At 39.9% G+C, this 13,487-nt stretch overlaps 1 pseudogene; it reads right to left on the bottom strand.

The window, feature by feature from the left end:
* Positions 1–5,713: 5,713 nt before the first annotated feature.
* Positions 5,714–9,645, bottom strand: LOC149247574 (dnaJ protein homolog ANJ1 pseudogene; annotated as a pseudogene).
* Between the last annotated feature and the right edge of the window lie 3,842 nt (positions 9,646–13,487).

Genomic DNA, 13,487 nt, shown 5'->3' on the forward strand with positions numbered 1-13,487 from the left:
CTGATGATTATGTTGTGTATCTGCAAGACTCTGAGTACAACATTGGAGCTGAAAATGATCCCAAGTCTTTTTCACAAGCCATGAGTTGCAAAGAACCAGAATTATGGTACGATGCCATGAAGGAAGAGATGAATTCTATAAAGAGTAACGAAGTTTGGGATCTTGTTGAGTTGCCTAATGGTGCAAAAGACATTGGATGTAAATGGGTCTATAAGACTAAGAAAGACTCATTGGGCAACATTGAGAGATACAAGGAAAGACTTGTTGCTAAGGGATTCACTCAGAAAGAAGGAATCAATTACACGGAGACTTTCTCTCCTGTATCTAAGAAAGATTCCTTGCGCATTATTATGGCATTAGTAGCCCATTTTGACTTGGAGTTGCAACAAATGGATGTGAAAACGACATTTCTCAATGGAGATCTAGAGGAGGAGGTTTACATGAAACAACCTGAAGGATTCCCCTCTAGTGATGGTGAGAAATTGGTTTGCAAGCTCAATAAATCATTATATGGTTTAAAACAAGCATCCCGCCAATGGTATTTGAAATTCCATAATGTAATTTCTTCATTTGGTTTTGTAGAAAACATTATGGATCAATGTATATACCTGAAAGTCAGTGGGAGTAAAATCTGTTTTCTTGTTTTATATGTGGATGACATTTTGCTAGCAACCAATGATAAGGGTTTGTTACATGAGGTGAAACAATTCCTCTCTAAAAATTTGAATATGAAGGATATGGGTGAGGCATCTTATGTCATTGGCATTAATATCCATAGAGATAGATTTCGAGGCATCTTGGGTTTGTCTCAAGAAACCTATATTAATAAAATTTTAGAGAGATTTCAGATGAAGGATTGTTCACCAATTGTATCTCCCATTGTGAAGGCTCATAGGTTCAATTTGAACCAATTCCCAAAGAACAACTTTGAAAGGGAACAAATGAAGAACATTCCATATGCTTCTATTGTCGGAAGCCTAATGTATGCTCAGGTTTGTACAAGACCTAACATTGCATTTGTTGTGGGAATGTTGGGACGATATCAAAGTGATCCAGGTTTAAACCACAAGAGAGCTACAAAGAAAGTAATGAGGTATTTTCAAGGAACCAAAAACTACATGCTTATGTATAGACGGATGGAAAATTTGGAGGTAATTGGCTACTCAGATTCTGACTTTGCTGGATGTGTTGGTTCATGCAAATCAACATCAGGATACATTTTTATGATGGCCGGTGGAGCTGTATCATGGAGGAGTGCCAAGCAGACCTTGATTGCTACTTCCACTATGGAAGCTGAGTTCGTCTCCTGTTTTGAGGCTACTTTACATGGTGTATGGCTTAAGAGTTTCATTTATGGGCTTAGAATTATGGATTCTATCTCTAAGCCATTGAGAATGTATTGCGATAATTCAGTTGTTGTTTTTATGGCTAAAAACAACAAAAGTGGGAGTCAAAATAAACACATTGACATTAAGTATTTAGCTATAAGGGAACGTGTTAAAGAAAAGAAAGTGGTCATTGAGCACATCAGTGCTGAGTTGATGATCATTGATCTTTTGACTAAGGGCACGCCACCGTTTAAATTCAAGGATCATGTAATGAATATGGGACTTGGTTCCATTATGTAGTTTCTCATTGTATGGACAATGTTATTTTAATGAAATTCTTAATTATTGTGATGTTTTTCTCATATTTATGTGCACCTTAATTTGATTTGAGAGAATTCATCTATGTAGGACCAAGAATAAACATAAGGTTTATTCATTAAGAAATTGTTGCCACATAAATTTTAATAGAAATAAATACATAGTAATACATGGAAGATAATACTCATCATTAGAGGACTTATCACCATGATTCATGTATCTATTACTTAATACAGATTATCAGTGGGTTTTAAGATGAGACATTAGATTGGAAGTATGGACCAAGTGGGAAAATGTTAGCTCCCACAATGGCCGTCGATGATTCGGTCACCATCTGCCACCGTTTCCAATAATTACGGAAACCAATTGTTGTTGATTGAATTCTTGTTGGGAGCTCCTAGAGTGGTCCATTACTCCCTCTGCAGTTCTCTACCATGTTCTATGGAACACTTGACACATAGCCAGCAAAAGATTGATGGAATATTGGCTATAAATACTTCTGTTTGGTCCCCAAGCTCACTCACTCAATCCCCTTCAGTCTTACACCATCAAGTTAGAGTGAGCAAAGCTTGGAAGTGCCACACGGATGAGAGAATTTGGGTGAATTTTTTATCTATGTTGTTGTTGCTGCTCCTCATTGTTTGATTCCTGCTGCATCCTGCTTGGCGTATTTTTCTTAGGCGTGATCTTTGATGCTGTTCGATTTTGGGCAGCTTGCTTGCAGTTTGTTTTTCAGACACCGCCTTCGCTGATGTTTGTTTTTCATGCACCGCCTTTGCGGGTGTTGCCTTTTCGAGGAATCCTTTTGTTATTCTCTTTTCAATAACCTCGTTTGGTTTTCTATTTCCACTGTCATGCACATGCTTTGGCTTTGGCGTTCGAGTCTTTACCGAACTACTAGGTCTTGATTTTCCATATTCGAGCAACAGAAGGAATTTATTTTAGAGTTGTGTAGTGTACAAAATACATCAGAGTGTGAGTAGCATCAATGGCCGGAGGTATGATTTCTTGGGCATTCAAGTTTTCGATTCTTTTACATGTTTATTCCGCATTATAGAATCGTTATTATGCTTCCATTAATTTGCACTGAATCCATATATACAGTAAAAAAACTAGTTTAAATAACACAAATCAAGATTTCACATCAAAATTTCCACCAGATTCAAACTCCAAATATTAAACGTGACATTCTACCTGGTACAAAATAAGTTATCCACTGTAAAAAAAATCCAGCCATAAATAATTCTGGTAATAACGCCGATGTCCATCTATTCAAACGGTGGGCCAGAGTAGCCACGTATCCAAGTTCAGAGACCCTGCAATTAACATAAGGGTTGCCCTTTGTTTCTACTCTCTTTAGATCTCGCATCAATTCCAACGATGATGGCTGGGTTCCTTTAAACTCCATGTACATAGTTGGCATGTCCATTTGTTCAATTGAACCATGGGGACATTTCCCAAGCCTGATAGGTGATGCAGGAAATCTCCTAGCCTTGACATGGGTGCTAAAACGATAAACGATCACCTCTTCTGCTTTTCCCTTTACATGATCCTCATTAGGAATGGAAGAGGCCATTGTATGAACTAGTCCCAGGATTTTGGTGACAGGAAGCAAAGTACCACGTGTAGACCCATGGAACGGTACAGTAAGAAACAAACATGTAACTCGAGACTCAAACTGGCATGGGGAGGGGGTGCGCTAGAGAAGAAGGTTTAAGGGTTGGTAGACGGAAGCACCAGACCCTAGATCCTTGTTAAGTTTCAACTAACGACGACACAATCCCACAGTTTTCATGCATGCTTTGAGATGTCGAGAGTAGGATTCCTTCCGCAGCAGTAGAAGTGACAAAGGCGGCCTCTTCTCACAATGTGTGTGCAGGGGCTAGAAATTTGGATTTCTCACTATTAAAGCTTAATGTCAAAGAATGCCATTAAAATTGAATGGAATTTTTTTTAGTGTGATTTTTTAGAAGTTTTTTTGGTGGATTTTTATGGTGTAATTTTTCTAAAATTTAGTAGGAAATTATTGAAATCACAAGTTTGATGGGTAATTTCCATAATCAAAATGCCTTAGGGATTTTCCAGAGTTCTAAATCCATATGTACATTAAAAAAACTAATTTGAATAACACAAATCAATATTTGAACTCAAATTTTACCGACACGAAAAAGTTTAAAAAATCACACTAAAGACAACTCCAAAATTGAATAGGATAAGGGTAGAAGGAAAGGTTCTTCGATCAAAGATTAGGAATTAGGAATTAATAGCTCCAAACCACAGTTACATACAGACTTGATTTCATAACAAACAATTCCCACGACGAGCGTAAAATATGGCCTTTCAGGGGCTTGTATAGGTATTATTTGAGACACATGGGAGGCATGAACACGTGTTCACTTTCCATTGGTCCCCCGTAATGGTAGGTGCCACCTGGCATTACTTCACATTGTCGAGCTCCTATTCTTGGAGGACCTTGGGGTGGTGGAGGAGAAACGAGGGGTCGACATGTGTCTGGCTCTGTAGCCCCTACCTCAGCTATCCACCTGGTGTGAAACCTGTCCTAGTCGTCAAATGCAGTGTTCAAAATTGAACACGTCAGAGCCCTTCAAGAGGCCTTTGGCACCTTAGATAAGTGCTCAACAAAATTTAACCATCAAAAAAAAAAAAAAAAAAAAAAATTAAATTTGATTTCTACAAGTTTTAAAAAAAATAACATTATAAAATGTCATTTGAAGGGCTGCCTGTCCACCTAATATTTCTGAAAATTTAGGTTGTCTCTGAAAATTTTGGTTACCTATTACCCCGGTTCTCTGGGCTAGCGCCAGGGTCTAGTTGCAACATGCCTCGATGCCTTGTTCTTTGACTGTCTAGAGTCTAGGGTAGTGGTATGCAGGGGAGGTTTTTGCATCATTAAAAAAAGTAATGGGTAACTTGTAATGGAGGTTGTTGCGTTGAATTTGTAATGGAGGTTGTTGCATTGAATTTTCGAGGCCAACATTCATAATGGCGGGCACGACACTGATATTTTTTCCTATTATGCCTTTGGTGGGGTGTGTCATCTGGTGGGGTGTGTCGTGTTGTTCAGAAGATAGAAATCTATTTACATTAATTCGCTGGCCTTCTCTTGCTCTCACATACCTTTGATATACCTTGTCTAAGAAGACAACCGCTCATTACTGGAGGAGAGCCTAATTATCGTTCCACAAGCTTAGCTGATTAGTATTACTCAGGGTCAGTGACCACTGCCGAGGATTTTATTTTTATCACCCCATTTAATCAGAGAATTGCGAGCATCGAAGTAGCCATTTGCCATTTTTGCAATTGTGAAAGAGCCATTTTTACAGATAATTATGGATAACCCAAAATAGAATTCATTTGTATGCCACCATTTTTACAGATATTTCTCAACAACCCAAAAGATCATTCATTTGTATGACAAGTCTAAAACGCAAAAGCAAATATTTGGTCATGTCAATTCTATCACCTTTCAACCTTGGTTTGAAATGGGTTTTACAATTCTTACCATCATTCAATCTCATTAAATAAATGGATTATACCTGGGACTGGGACTGGGTATTTTAATAGGAAAACAATGACAATTTCCCATTTGTAATTGCACCAAATCTCATAGATTGACCATGACTTAACATCTAGAAATTTGATTTTTTTTTTTTTTACATTGCTTAACATATAGCAATACTTAGAGAATTGATCTTTGACCTATGAGTTATAGACTCACTTGACTATCTTTGTCAACACCATTTACAAGTTGAAGTTGTTACAAATACATTCTGCAAAAAATGTATTTCCAGTTGAGCGATATTAATTGTCTATTCCACGAGATGAGCACTACCACTATCACCATGTGTCTTGCATCTACTTCTCAATCTGATGAACTAAACTCAGATCTAAGCTTCACATAGAGCGAATGAATGCAACCATTTGTAATCATTCATTAAATTCTAAAAGAATTCATAAGAATTATGCTACTTATTCCCCTTGATCTCAACTCAATAGAACTTCCAAGAAGATCCTTAATCACAAAATACAATGCACACTACACACGGTCACCTCTCACAAACTAGCCTAAATAATTGTTGTGCACACTGCACATGTTGACCCTGAGGTTCGTCATCCTCTTCATATGCTTCTTGATATTGTTGTTGTTGTCTCCTTCTTAGTTCATCCTCAATATTGAAATTTTGCAAAATTGTCCCTTCACATTCATCCAACTCCATGTATGTCATATAAGAAGTTAGACGTGGAAGCAGGATAATGTCCAATGCCTTACATTGTTCTGGGGTGTTCTGGGGAAAGTGCTCCAAAATCTGGAAACTCAACATTGAAATGAATGTACATACGACCTTTCACGAAAGGCCTTTTATATTGAGGCATACCTTCATTTATTGCTTTATATTGAATAGGTTTGATTATCTCTCCTGGCCTTCCATCAAGATGAGTAAGGGGAAATTGGAGTCCCTTTCGTTTCAAGTTAGAATGGTCTTTCAATTGTAGTACAGAAACAATGTTCCCAGTTATAGTGTTCGACGCCTCATCAACTTCACCCTGAAACATTGTCCTCTGTCCATGCTGCATTCCCTTCTCAACGTGTACTTCTAACACTTCCTTGTCTTGAACAACTTTGTTCCCTTTACACTACTAGTGACCACACTTATCATTGTCACTGGTTGTCTCGCCTGAACCTCTACAATCGGGGTAGACATGTTGCATTTGTTGTATCATCCCAGGAACTAGTTGCCTAATAGAGACCTTCATACCAAAATCTTGGCATCTCATTATAGAAAAGCAATGTATAACAGAATCTAATGCTAAAATTTGATGGACACAATATAGGGACAATTTACACTTGGAAAGGCTTTAAACACATTATAATAGAATATTGGATATCAATTACTTTACACAACAAAAGTTCTACCAAGTTCTGATGAGTTTGGAAATGGGTAAACAATCAATCTTATAAGAAAGTTTGGTGAAAATTATTGTCATAATGTTTTAAACGAGTGTGTCATATCGTTGGAATTCATTATATTTTACATTCAAACCTAACGGGACACTTAATCTACTAGATTTCCAAACATTTTTATGATGTTGTGATGGGTTGAATGATTATCCAAATAGATTTCTGATGAGCCCCAAAAATGGGTAACTTTATGGGCTCATTTTGCCTATTATTCTCGATTAATCCACCATTCTTCATATTTTTATGCATGCGTTTGAATATATTTATGTTAATTAAATGAATGAGAATAGTCACTTGACCACAAAGTCTAATTCGTGCTTATTGCAAATTTTTGGACATCTTTTGGACGAAGGTCAGGCATTTATGAGCAAGTTGACAACCAAATACGAAGGAACAAAGCTGAGGATTTGTAGGAGGGGTGTCTCCTGCACTAAATCACCCCTTCCTTGAGTTCTCCACCATTAGCTTGGAGTTCAACAGCCCACCAAAGATGATTTCAAGGGGCAGCCAAGCAGGTTTTTTGAAGTGGCTGATTAACTGCAGTTTTGAACAACCAAGCTCCTAAAGTTAAGGAAAAATTAAGGAGGACTGTTGGGAGTCCTCGTGTTGCATAAGTAGGAAGGATTCAAGCCTTGGTAGTTTAGCTATTGAACAGTTGTTTTTCGCACTTGAGTGCATCTCTGCATTTCAGCGCATTTTCGAGCTCTTGCTGTAAACATTTTTGTGACATGACTATTATTTTTTGAGTAATGGAGATAAATTTCGCTTTGCACCAGCTCTGAGCTTTCTTAGGAGGCTGTAGCTCTTAGGGTTGGGCCCAACCCAAGTTCCAGTACCTCCTTTGTGTACTTTTATGTGTTTTCCTTGCATTCATATAATAATTTATGGTATTTAGGTTAAGATCTTGCTTTGTTACTTAGGTTGTTTTTGATGATTAAGATTACTTTTCATGCTTCAGGTTGATTTGACAGTTTGGTGATATAAAATATCCACAAAAAGGCTACCAAGCAGCCCTTGATCTCAGTTCTCCCTCCTTGGGATCATGAATTGAGACCAAGGTACACTTGCTACCACAAAAACATTGTTTTTGCCTTCCAATGCAATTGCTAGTGTTAGATTTGGAATTGGCGAAGTTGATACTAGTTGTGTCTTCATGTTTAGATCTGTTCTTTCTTAGTTCCCATAGCTATATTGCATGATTTCCTGTCTATAAACTTATGTTCATCATGTTTCTGGTTTTTAGGTTAGATTAGGTCAAAATAGATAGATCTCTAGTTTTTCTAGTCTTTGTTTGATCAGTTTTGGAAAATAGTGTGTAGAGTACCTATAATACATTCCTACCTACCCTTCCTCCATCACCCAACCTGTTCTAACCCCTAATCCAAGATTCCTTCCCTTCATTCGCCACACTTTCCCAATTTGCCCTAATTTCTATATTTTTGTGCAGCATTGCTTTCTCCATCCTTGAACAAATCCAACCATCTTCATCACTCCTTAGCTTCATTTACCAGGTCCCAAACCTCTTAAAAATATTATCCATCCTTCATTTCCACTTCCCCATCATTTTTCCTCCATCAATCCTCTAAAATCCTCTTTCGGTCGTTCCTGTAGAACTTCCTGTAGAACCCCTGCAGACTTCCTGTAAAAGTTCACGTGAACAGTTTTCCGAGATCTAATCACTATGAGACTCTCTGGAAGGGTGCTAGGGACCCCTTAGGCCCTCTTCTCACCTTCCCAACCTCCTGCAAGTGCCCACTCCATCTCCTTTCGCCAATCAACCGCTGCACCGTCAAAAACAGTTAAAGCGCATGCATAATAATTCTGCAAGATTACTCAAAAATACAAAAAGATGTTTCCTCCTGATTTTACTTCAGAAGTAGCTTAGTCACATGAATTTTACCTTTCCAAGAGTCAACGGCATCCATTCCCACAGCTTTCATTTCTTTTCTTGCACCAGTAGGATTAGTCGGTAAAACTAAGGTTTGCTAGGGTTTGCATTTCCTTTCAACTTTCAGCTTCTTTCTGCAAGTAGACTAGCCTCTTTTGAGTTAGCTTTCATCCATCACAGTTAAAAGATTCTTCTAAGAGCTCATAAAAGTTGGCTTAAGCTCCTAGCGAACTTGTGCCAGTTGATCAAGTGACAGCCTGCGGCAAGAGCTAGTACTTGTGCATATAGCACCGTCACTTCCAAGTTTGTTACGAAAAACCGGGTTGATAAAAGTAAAGAAGGGAGTCCCAGGAGTTGCAGCATCATTGCTGCAATACTGGAGCCCACCAATTTCATACTTTTCATGAGGGGAATCTATATACTTTTGATTCTTCGATTTTTTTTAAAAATTGACCATTCCAGTAACAATTTTAACTCCAATAAAAATTTTATTCGAAAGTGTGCTCTAAATTGTCATTTAGGAAAGTTTAAACTCTCGAATCCCATACATCGAGTAGAAGCACCAGATTTAGAGCCTTTCCCCTTACACTTTGAACATATAACATTTCTCGAGAGTGATAGCTTTCTGGATGTTCCATTGTACAGGTCCTCCAAAGAAACCTTCATAAGATGTACAACATCTTCAACTTGCTTTTGCGTTCAACCCCTTGAGCTACCACCTCCTAAACTAGATCCTCCAAAGAATGACTCAAATATGTCAAATGGATTATGGGAAGCACTTCCTCCTCCCATTCCCTCTTTCAGCGCATCTTTTCCATATTGATCATATATCTCCCTTTTTTTCTGGATCACTCAAGACTTCATAATCCTGAGCCAATTCTTTGAATTTTTCTAGATATCCACCCTTATCATATTGATCATATATCTCTCTTTTTTTCTAGATCACTCAAGACTTCATAATCCTGAGCCAATTCTTTGAATTTTTCTGGATCCCCACCCTTATCAAGGTGATTTTTGATGACAACTTTTCTATAAGCCTTCTTCAACTCATTAGGTGTGGCACTTCTTGACACACCAAAAATATCATAATACTTTGTGTTGTCACTCTCGTTTGGTGCACACCCAAACATAGTTAAGACTTTAGTCTCCACTCTAACAATTTCTATGAAGCTATATGTGAAATGGGGTATATTTGGAAAATTCTGCTATATGTAATAATTTTTCATTAACACAAATATTGTTAGTTTTTTTTTTTCTTGTGAAAATGAAATGTAAAGATAAGATATTGTTATCAATTGAAATGAATTTTTTTTTTAAGCTTCTCATTATGGAAGGACAGCATGAATATATGCCCTTCTAATTGAAATTAAGACAGGCCCTTCAAATTTTATCACTGGTCGGATGGGAAGTTGTTTTCTCTATCCAATCTTGTAGTGTGTCCCTTCTGCCCTCGTGACATCTGGGTGGTGCACTGAGCAATGAAGCTGGGACACATGGAGGGCGGCGAATGGTCGGAGTGCAAGGATGTGGAGGCTAACATTACGGGCGACGTGGAGTATGATGTGAACATGGAGGAGCGGGACAAGGGGATATGAGTGGAGGCTACGTGGCAGTGTATGGTAAGCGACAGGTAGTGTGGTGTGGAAGCGCGTTGAATGACTTATGCAGGGACACATGGCAGCATTTCATGCATGTTAGAGGCAGAAGTTTCATGCCGTGAGGTTGTATGGGAGGTTCACGTTGTCGACACATGGCATCCTCCGCACATCCTCCATGTTTTAACCTTCGCACGTCGTAGGGTTGCGGGGGGGCTGTGAGAGCCACCAGATCATCTGGCGCTCCCATCACCTAATGTGGGTGATGTGTACCTTTTGCAAGTGTTGTTCTATCTGTCGTCTCTACTCGTGGTGGCCTGACGAGCTTGTGCCCGGGCGTCCCTACCAGCATCTAGTGCCCAAGGTCTCAATGCTACATGTTCAATGGGAACACACCTAAACTAGGCCAATGTCCGTTGCTAGTATTGGCCATTCCTCCTCGCTCATACCTAAGTGGTGCGCTCAGCCTGTAGTTGATGAGGTGTCACAAGTTTGGTGTTAGCACATGCATTTGGAGCATAATGAAATAATTTTTCTTTCAGCTAGATTTTATGCCATTCTCCAGGTTTTTGTAACTTCCATCACTATAATTACTCCAGTTCTATGCCATAATTACCAAATTGGATGTATCTTCCATTTTGTTTGGATTGTTCTTTCCACAATTTTTGGTTTCTTTTCTGTCATAGCTCGCCACCTTCGACGTATTTAGTTTTACTTTCGGTTCTCTTTCTCCGTCAACTGGTTTTTTCTGGGTGATTCATATCATTTTCCCACTGGTTTTGAGTGGCGTTGGCTATTACTGGCAGTGCATGTCTTCTAAATCAACGCGTCAACCAGACGCATTTCCATGTGAATATTTATTATCACATCAGTCTAATCTGGCGTATAATTCCCTCTGTCAGTATCTCTTTATTTTTCCCTTTTTGGACTATTCACTCGACAATGTCCGACCTCCCGACTCTTAATATTATATGTACCTCACACACTCACGTATCGCCTCTTTCTTTGAGATTGGTGATCCCAAAGCTGGGAGGTCCATTCACCGCATCAGACATTCCTTTTTCCCCCTCATCAGTCCTGCCTACATTTATTAGCTTATCAAGGACTGTTGACTTATACACCACCCTCTCCTCGAACAACAATCCCATGGCGGATTATATCTCTGACATATCTGCCAACTCAACACTTATTCGTGCCACCATGGATGTTGAATCCCGCCGTATTGGTTGTACTGACCACATCCGCCAAAGTAGTCCCTGGTCACTTGATGCATGGCGTACTATCCTGGGCGACGACAATGTGCCAAATGTCGCTCATGCGCCTCTTGATCAGCTGGGTGGCAGGCATGCACTTCATCATCGTCATTCAAAACACCACTCTATAAAAACTGCTCCACCACCTCCGGCTTTAGCTTTGGACAACGATACTATGGTGGATCATATTAACAGTCTCTAAAAACATGCCTTAGTTGGTAGATGGTATTTCTCAGAGATGGAGGACTCTAAGATGCGTAAATGGATTGACAAGAAGTGGAAGTCTATGCTTGGGTACTTGCCTACGGTTGTGAGGCTATTGAAGGGATGGTACAGTTTTCATTTTCTCAGTGAGGAGGACTTGGAGAAAATTAAAGCCATTCTATGGATACATGGAAAAAGTTTCCTTGCCCTTCATAAAAGGTACATAGGGTACAATCCTCTTCACAATACGCCTTCCAACAAACTGGTCTGGGTCAAATTACTAGGCCTACCACTTGAATTATGGACCAAACAGGCACTCACTAATATTGGCAATGCCATCAGCAAATTTATCTATGTTGACCCACGTTGTCTAGGGGCGCAGGACAAGAGGGTTTCCTAGATTCTCATTGAGAAAGATTATCGCGGTGGCTTTCCAGATCACATTGAACTTCATTGGGGCGACACCTACCTCCAGCAAAGGCTGGACTATTGGGGGTACCTTTCAGATGCTCTTTCTGTCACCGAATGGGTCATATGCATGTACAGTGCCCTTTTCGACCTCGTGGACACTTTCATGGCAGAAGATGCTACAATGGTGCCACGGTGTCCCGCTCTGACACGGGTCGACCGAGCCACAATGGACAACGGGTTGTGCCACATAAACAACATTTACATCATCCAGGTATGCATCCAGACAAAAATTCCAATCTTCCACATGCATTCAGTTCAATAGTTTCATCACCCATTACTATTCCATCATCCCCAAATGTCTCTCCCAAATCGAACTTTCCTCTTTCTGACAGTCCACCAACTTTCATATGTCATCCGCCACCTGAGCCTACCACTAGTCAGGACATTCTAACCCCTTTTTCTGCTCCTCAGCCATATCAGGACATACCCTCCACCTCGCACGTAGCATATGTTGCCCCCTGGCACCACCTCGCCGTCAGTGAAAGGATAAAGGTCCATGCCTCAGCGTTACCCCCCCAAATTCACCTACTGCATCGCCTACAAATTCTGTCGGGAGTGACCTGGACTTCCTCTTACAAAGGAAGACTTTAGATCTCTATACCCTCACTATCCACAAGCCTGGGGGTCAATCATCTCCCCACATCAGCCCTACCTCGGCGGGCAACATTACTATGCGAAGAAAACAAAACCGAGGTAGTCGTCATTTTCAGGGAGCGATTTTTGGTTGACATCCCCATTGCTAACATCTCCCCCTCATGGGCCCTTAGAGCACGGCAGCCCAAGAAAGATCTCCCATGACGTGCATTATTTCCCTTAATATCTGGGGTCTGGGGACTGCCCCAAAATACTTAGCCCTCAAACATATTTTTTTTGTCTTTACAACCCTTCATTATCCTTATTCAAGAAACTATGCATAATGTTCCCTGCATTGTCCAATACTTTCGGAAAATGTTTTCGAACTGGTATATATCTGCTACTGCTGCTGCAGGTCTCTCAGGCGGTCTCGTGGCTTTATGGGATCCCAACTGGATCAATATAAAGGCCTATAAATGTTTCGATGGCACTATCTGTTTGGATGAAGTTTGGGGATGTTTCAAGAAAGTTGACCCTCTTGCTGGGAAAATACAAGATGTCATTCTCATGCACAACTTTGTGGACATTTGCCCCACCAAAATTGCCCCTACCTGGGACAATTGACGCACTGGCACGACATATGTCACAAAGAGACTGGATCGCTTTCTGATCCATGAACAATTGTTGGGCCGTCTGGGGGATGTCTGGGAAAACATCATCAGTAACTTCATATCGGATGATAGACCCATCACTCTTAAATGGAGGAAAATGGAACTTCGCACGGGCATCCCCTTCAAATTCAACAGATCAACTTTGAGGGACCCTGATTTTAACAAACTGGTGCTGGAAACTTGGGACCGACTTTGTTTAGCTAGT

The sequence above is a fragment of the Pinus tabuliformis genome, chromosome 7, assembly GCF_031772625.1.
Source record: "Pinus tabuliformis cultivar Carrire ecotype Pingquan chromosome 7, CPIR1, whole genome shotgun sequence".
NCBI classification, from domain to species: domain Eukaryota; kingdom Viridiplantae; phylum Streptophyta; class Pinopsida; order Pinales; family Pinaceae; genus Pinus; species Pinus tabuliformis.